The following is a 6,963-nucleotide window of genomic DNA, read 5'->3' on the forward strand; positions in this document are numbered from 1 at the left end:
AATACTAGAAGATATGCATTTAAGGTGAGAGGGGGAAAATTTAAAGGAGATGTGCAGGGTAAGTTTTTTACACAGAGAGTGGTAGGTGCCTGGAACAGGCGGCCAGAGGTAGTGGTGGAAGCAGGTGTGATAGGGGCATGTAAGAAGCTTTTAGATAGACATATGAATATGCGGGAAATGGAGGGATATGGATCATGCACAGGCAGAAGGGATTTAGTTAAGTTTGGCATTGTGTTTGGTGCAGATATTGTGGACCGAAGGGCCTGTTCCTGTGTACTGTTCTATGTTCTATACATGTCCCTATTGATAGATCATGCAGTTGACGATATTACTCGTTACAGTGATGTATGTTGCACCAAGTATTTACATTATTATGGAGTGAAGTACAGTTAGATAATAGAAAATATAAAATTCTGAGATTACCAGTCACTATGTACAGTTTTTTGTCTGTAACACATTCCACAAAAGAGATTTAGGTAGATCTCAAATATTCAACTAAAGATTTAATGATCTGAAGTGCTTTATAAAACAAATGATGAAAAGTCATGTCAAAATCAGAGGATTGGTTAATTCAGGAGCAGTTAAGAGGCCAAATACAACATGGAAATGAAATGCAAATCATGTTCTAGGGAATCCAAAACCGACATAAACACTGAAGTTGTAAAATACCTAACCATATTTGTCAGAAAGCTTTTCCAAACACCAATTAATGTTTTGAGTATATAGCAGTTAGTACGTCAAAGAAATTTCTCAAAACACTCCAGAACCATTCTGGGAATCAAAAATTAAAGGATTGAAAATGATTACAGCATTAAAAGAAAAAGAGGGGGAAATTCCAGTCATATGATGCATTTTCCCAAAATCTCTAGAATCATAGAATTGTAACATCACAGAAAGGGGCCATTTGACCATGCAAGCTTTTTGAAAGAACAATCTAATCAGTCCTATTTCCTCCTGACTTTCCAGTAGCCCTGCATTTGTTCTTGCTTCAAATACTCCTCTAATTGATTTGCAAAAGCCACCATTGAATCTGTTTCCATCAGCCTTTCAGGCAGTGTGTTCCAGAACAAAATTACATGGTGTGAAAAAGTTTTCCTCAAGTTCACTTTGGTTCTTCTGGCAGTCAGTTTAAACCTGTGATCTTTGGTTCTTGACCCATCTGCAAATGGGAGCAGTTTCTCTTTGATAACAATGCCTGAACCTTTGGGCGTGAGGCTCCATTTTAAGGTCAGAATAGAAGATTGTGGGTAATACTGCTAGCACTTCCATGATCTTTACTAGAGGGATGAGACTTGCTTTGGAATTCATTAAAAGGCTCAGCCCTGCCTTGACCACCAACAGATGATCTTTTTCAGTCCGTCTTCCTCCTGCACATATTTGAAGTTCTCCACTTGTGCATAGAAAACCCATGAAAACTGTGGACTTTTGCAATCCACTTGTGGTGGCTGAATTTAAATTATGCCTGAATTTTCATTGAAATTAATTTCTGTAATGCACAAAGTAATGGAGTTACATAATCCAATTTCCAGACAATTCTGTTTTTTTATTCTTCCTGACAGAATGCAAAACATCACAATTTTCCCAAATTATAATCCATCACCAAGACATTGGACTGGGTTAACTTTGTAATATGGATTGAGAATTAGTTAGGAAGTAGAAAGCAGAGTGTAGGCACACAGGTTCATCCTATGATTGTGGGGATGTGACGTGATTGATCAAAGGAGCAACTTTGGAAGTCTGGCACCTGGGAATGTGTATGGATTCACTGGTCATTAATCTTCTTGCTCTTTCTGGTAATGTGTGAAAATTTGCAACTGAAGCATGACATCAACAGTGAGCAGTTTTATGGAGATGTGATGGGATTCTATTTAAAGTCTTTACTTTTTAAATGGGTGACACAAGAAGGCTATAAATCAGAGATATAAAGGTTAGCTTTTTTCTCTCAGGAAAATGTTTATTTCTCTTCAAATATGGCACTCATCATGACCTTAAACTGAGGTCATTCACTTTCATATTTCCAAGCCAGGATGGCACACGTAAAGATATACATTGAAATGATGTATAGACACAAGTAATGTATAGATATTAAACTAATATATACAATAGGATAGATACATTTAGGGGAAAGCATATGAGGGAGAAGGGGACAGAGAGTTACATTGATAGAATTAGACAAGGAAAGATAGGAGGAGGGCTGACTGGAGCACAAAACGGCAGCAAGATCTGTTGAGCGAATGGCCTGTCCCTTTGCCACGTATCCAATGGAATCCTATGTGATGTGACATGATTGATCGAAGGTAACATCTTTGGAAATCCGGCATCTAGGACTAGGAAGTGCCAACTGAAATGTCCTGAATTGGTGCCATGCCCCTGTGAATACCACATAGGACACTGAAGGAGGTGGATGTTGACCTTGTGATACATGTCACATTTCTATCCCTGTTACTGCCAAACTGGGCAGCACAGTGGGGCAGCTGGTAGAGCTGCTGCCTCACATTCCAGTGACCTGGGTTCAACCCTGCCCTCGGGTGCTGTCTGTGTGAGTTTTGCACAATCTCCCTGTGAATGCGTGGGTTTCCTCCGGGTGCTCTGTTTCCTCCCACATCTCAAAGATGTGAGGGTTGGACTGTAAATTGTGTCCCCAGTGTAGGTGGGTGGTAAAATCTGAGGAAAGTTGATGGGAAAGTGGAGGGAATACGTTGCAAGGAAAACTGGAATTTTCCTAGTGTTTTTAGGCTTTGGGATTATCGTAAGTTCAATGGGCTGAATGCCCCCCTTCTATGTCATAAAGAAATATAGGGGAATATGAAATATGGAAAGGAAAATAGCAAAATATTTAAATAGCATTTCGGTTCTCAACATGGCATTGTAAATAAATATGAATTATTTAGTGGAATCAGTTGATACCCTTTGATATGTGTGTGGAAATTGTACTATCAAATTTTTTTCAGGTTCTCAATACAGAACAGGTGTTCAAATCTATCTGAATATCTGGCATGTTTCCGTCCATATTTTGTAAGATTGCTGATAAAATAACAGAGAAACAATTCAATGAAATAAGATCAGATGTGCCTTCAATGAAGGAAAACCTCACGAAGATAACTAGGCTTAAAGAACATAAACTAATGCAGAACTGAATAGAATTACCAAGCAGACGCTTTACAAAATAAAGATAAATATAACAGTTTCACCAAGTACAACACGATAGAAAACCCTGTAGGAAAATAGCAACAATATAATTGGTGAAATTTCAAATGCATCTGCTCTTAGAAAGTTTGTCATGTTATGAACAGTTCATAAAATACCATTTCCAGATTATACTGATATTGTTCAAGTACTGACTTATGCACCAGTTTTCTCTATTGGCGGTCAATCACAACTGTTTAATGTCTGACATAAGTACTGAAACTCTACTGATTGTATTAATATTAATTCAAAGCCAGCATTATATACTAATTGCCCCTAAGAAGGTAAGTCCTAGTCTGTCTCTTCTGGTGGATGTAAATAAGTCTTATGGGATTCTTCAGAGAGCAGGGAGTTTTCCTGACCAACATTCATTCCCCAGAAACATCATCAAAACAAGCTCACCAGTCATTGTTTACATGTGTGACCTTACTGTAAGAACTGAGCAGTTGTTTTGCTGAAACCAGATGAGATGTACCCCAGGCTGCTGTGGGAGGTGAGGGAAGAGATTGCGAAGCCTCTAATGATGATTTTTGCATCGTCGATGGAGACGGGAGAGGTTCCGGAAGATTGGAGGGTTGCGGATGTTGTTCCCTTATTCAAGAAAGGGAGTAGGGATAGCCCAGGGATTTATAGACCGGTGAGTCTCACCTCAGTGGTTGGTAAGCTAATGGAAAAGATCCTGAGAGGCAGGATTTATGAACATTTGGAGAGGTATAATATAATTAGGAATAGTCAGCATGGCTTTGTCAAGGGCAGGTGCTGCCCTACGGGCCTGATTGAATTTTTTAAGGATGTGACTAAACGCATCGATGAAGGGAGAGCAGTAGATGTAGTGTATATGCATTTCAGCAAAGTGTTTGCTAAGGTACCCCATGCAAGGCTTATTGAGAAAGTAAGGAGGCATGGGATCCAAGGGGGCATTGCAGTGTGGATCCAGAACTGGCTGACCCACAGAAGGCAAAGAGTGGTTGTTGAAGGGTCGTATTCTATGTGGAAGTCAGTGACTAGTGGTGTACCTCAGGGATCTGTACTGGGACCCTTGCTCTTTGTGATTTTTATAAACGACCTGGATGAGGAAGTGAAGGGATGGGTTAGTAAGTTTGCGGATGACACAAAGGTTGGGGGTGTTGTGGATAGTTTGGAGGGCGGTCAGGTGTTACAGAGGGTCATAGATAGGATGCAAAATTGGTCTGAGAAGTGGCAGATGCAGTTCAACCCAGATAAGTGTGAAGTTGTTCATTTTGGTAGGTCAAATATGTTGGCAGAATATAGTCTTAATGGTAGGACTCTTGGCAGTGTGGAGGATCAGAGGGATCTTGGGGTCTGAGTCCATAGGACGCTCAAAGCGGCTACGCAGGTTGACTCTGTGATTAAGAAGGCATATGGTGTATTGTCCATCAATCGGGGAATTGAATTTAGGAGCCGAGAGGTATTGTTGGTCCCTGGTCAGACCCCACTTGGAGTACTGTGCTCAGTTCTGATCGCCTCACTACAGCAAGGATGTGGAAGCCATAGAAAGGGTGCAGAGGAGATTTACCAGGATGCTGCTTGGAATGCGGAGCATGCCTTATGAAAGTAGGTTGAGGGAGCTTGGCCTTTTCTCCTTGGAGTGACAGAGGATGAGGGGGGACCTGATAGAGGTATATAAGATGATGAGAGGTATTGATTGGGTAGATAGTCAGAGGCTTTTCCCCAGGGCTGAAATGGTGGCCACAAGAGGACATAGGTTTAAGGTGCTGGGGAGTAGGTATAGGGGAGATGTCAGGGGTAAGTTTTTTACTCAGAGAGTGGTGAGTGCATGGAATGGGCTGCCGGCAGCGGTGGTGTAGGCGGATACAATAGGGTCTTTTAAGAGACGGTTGGATAGGTACATGGAGCTGAGAAAAATAGAGGGCTATGGGTAAGCCTAGTAATTTCTAGGGTAGGGACATGTTCGACACAGCTTTGTGGGTCGAAGGGCCTGAATTGTGCTGTCGTTTTTCTATGTCTTCTATGTCTATGAAATAACAACAGAGCGATGGTATATGTTAAGATAAGATTTCTTTATTAGTCACATGTACATCGAAACACACAGTGAAGTGCATCTTTTGCATAGTGTTCTGGGAGCAGCCCACAAGTGTCACCACACTTCTGGCGCCAACATAGCATGCCCATGACTTCCTAACCCGTATGTTTTTTGGAACGCGGGAGGAAACCAGAACACTCAGAGGAAACCCACGCAGACATGGGGAGAACATACAAACTCCTTACAGACAGCAGCCGGATTGCATGGGTAACCAACTATCAAGAGTTTTGGAGTATTTTTGAAGAAATGAAAAACATTATGTAAAATGCAGTTCTTTCATATTCTGAGTTATTAAGTTCATCCAGAATCTACTGCCCTATTGCTGTATCTTTTGGTTTAAGCTTTTAAAAATGATTTCACCTTTTTCAAAATTGTGATTTCCTTTGTGAACAGCGAACAGAATTTTGGATTTTTTTATCTATTCATGCTTTCTTCATTTTTTTATGAGTAAAACCAGCATGACTTAAATCACCATCATGCCAGAGAGGTGGATTTATTAAAGGTTTGGGACTGTAGGACATTTTCTCTTTTGTTTCATCCACCCAGAGCTACTCACTATAACTTTACAGACATCCTAAAGATGGTCTTAATTAAGAAGGGCCTGCTTTAGAAACACAGGCCCCAGACTGAGACGGTGGCAGCCCTTTAGAAGTTTGGTATTAAAAATGTAATACTACCATTGGAAAGAGAATACTTGCCAATTCATTTTCTTTCAGCTATAATTGCTTTCATATGCAGTAATTTGTTTGAGAACAAACTGTATAAACCCGACTTTAACATACAATAATAACAGGTTGAGTAACAGACCATCTCTGTTGCCTACAGTGTAAAGATGTGAATGATTCTGGGAGGATTTTGTGTGTCACTGACCAACCTAAGAATGAACTTGTTTTTGTTCAGTTCTCTTTCACAAACACCATCTGCTCCAACCATTTGCTTAACATCTATATTGACAGAAGTTACATAATAGGAAAAATGACTGGATGCCAATACACAACTGTCTGTTACACAGTAAACATATGAGTTTACTGACCCCACAAAATTGTAGCAATTGCGTGTTCATTACATAAATACATTACTCAGAGGAATCTAATGGAAAGATTCAGATGTAACTGTGAATTGTTGAAGTTCAACCAACAATTATTGCTACAGACTTTGCCCTGATGTTTCACTTTTTCTATTTCTCCCCACTTGCTTGAATGAAATGCAGATCCAGTAACATGTAAAAAGCTCTTCACCCTTCAGAACAAAGCAGCTTGCTTGACTGGCACTCTGTCAGCCATTCTTAACAATATTTGTTTCTTCCATCAGAATTGTAGCGTGTACCATCGACAAAATGTACTCAGGTTAGTCTGACATCACCTCCCAAACCTGCACCCTCCCCACCAAGGAGGCTTCAGATTCCCGTCCAAGTCACACACCATTGGAAATATATCATCGTTCCTTTGAAATCCTGTAATTCGCCACTCATTGTGGAAGTACCTACACCAGTCAGAGGATAGTGGTTCAAAAAGGCAGCTCACAGCTCCCTTCTTGAGGTCAATTAGGGATGGACAATAAATATTGAGGAATGGCAAAGGAGAAACATCTGTTGATGCCATTTCTGGTCTGTCTCTTGCCTGTGAAAGTGATAGCATGAGGTCTAACAGAATGTCAAGTTATTGGAGAAGTGGGGATCACAGAAAATCCAGTTTCATGGAAGGACCTGTTGA

Source organism: Pristis pectinata, chromosome 24, assembly GCF_009764475.1.
Source record: "Pristis pectinata isolate sPriPec2 chromosome 24, sPriPec2.1.pri, whole genome shotgun sequence".
Taxonomy (NCBI): domain Eukaryota; kingdom Metazoa; phylum Chordata; class Chondrichthyes; order Rhinopristiformes; family Pristidae; genus Pristis; species Pristis pectinata.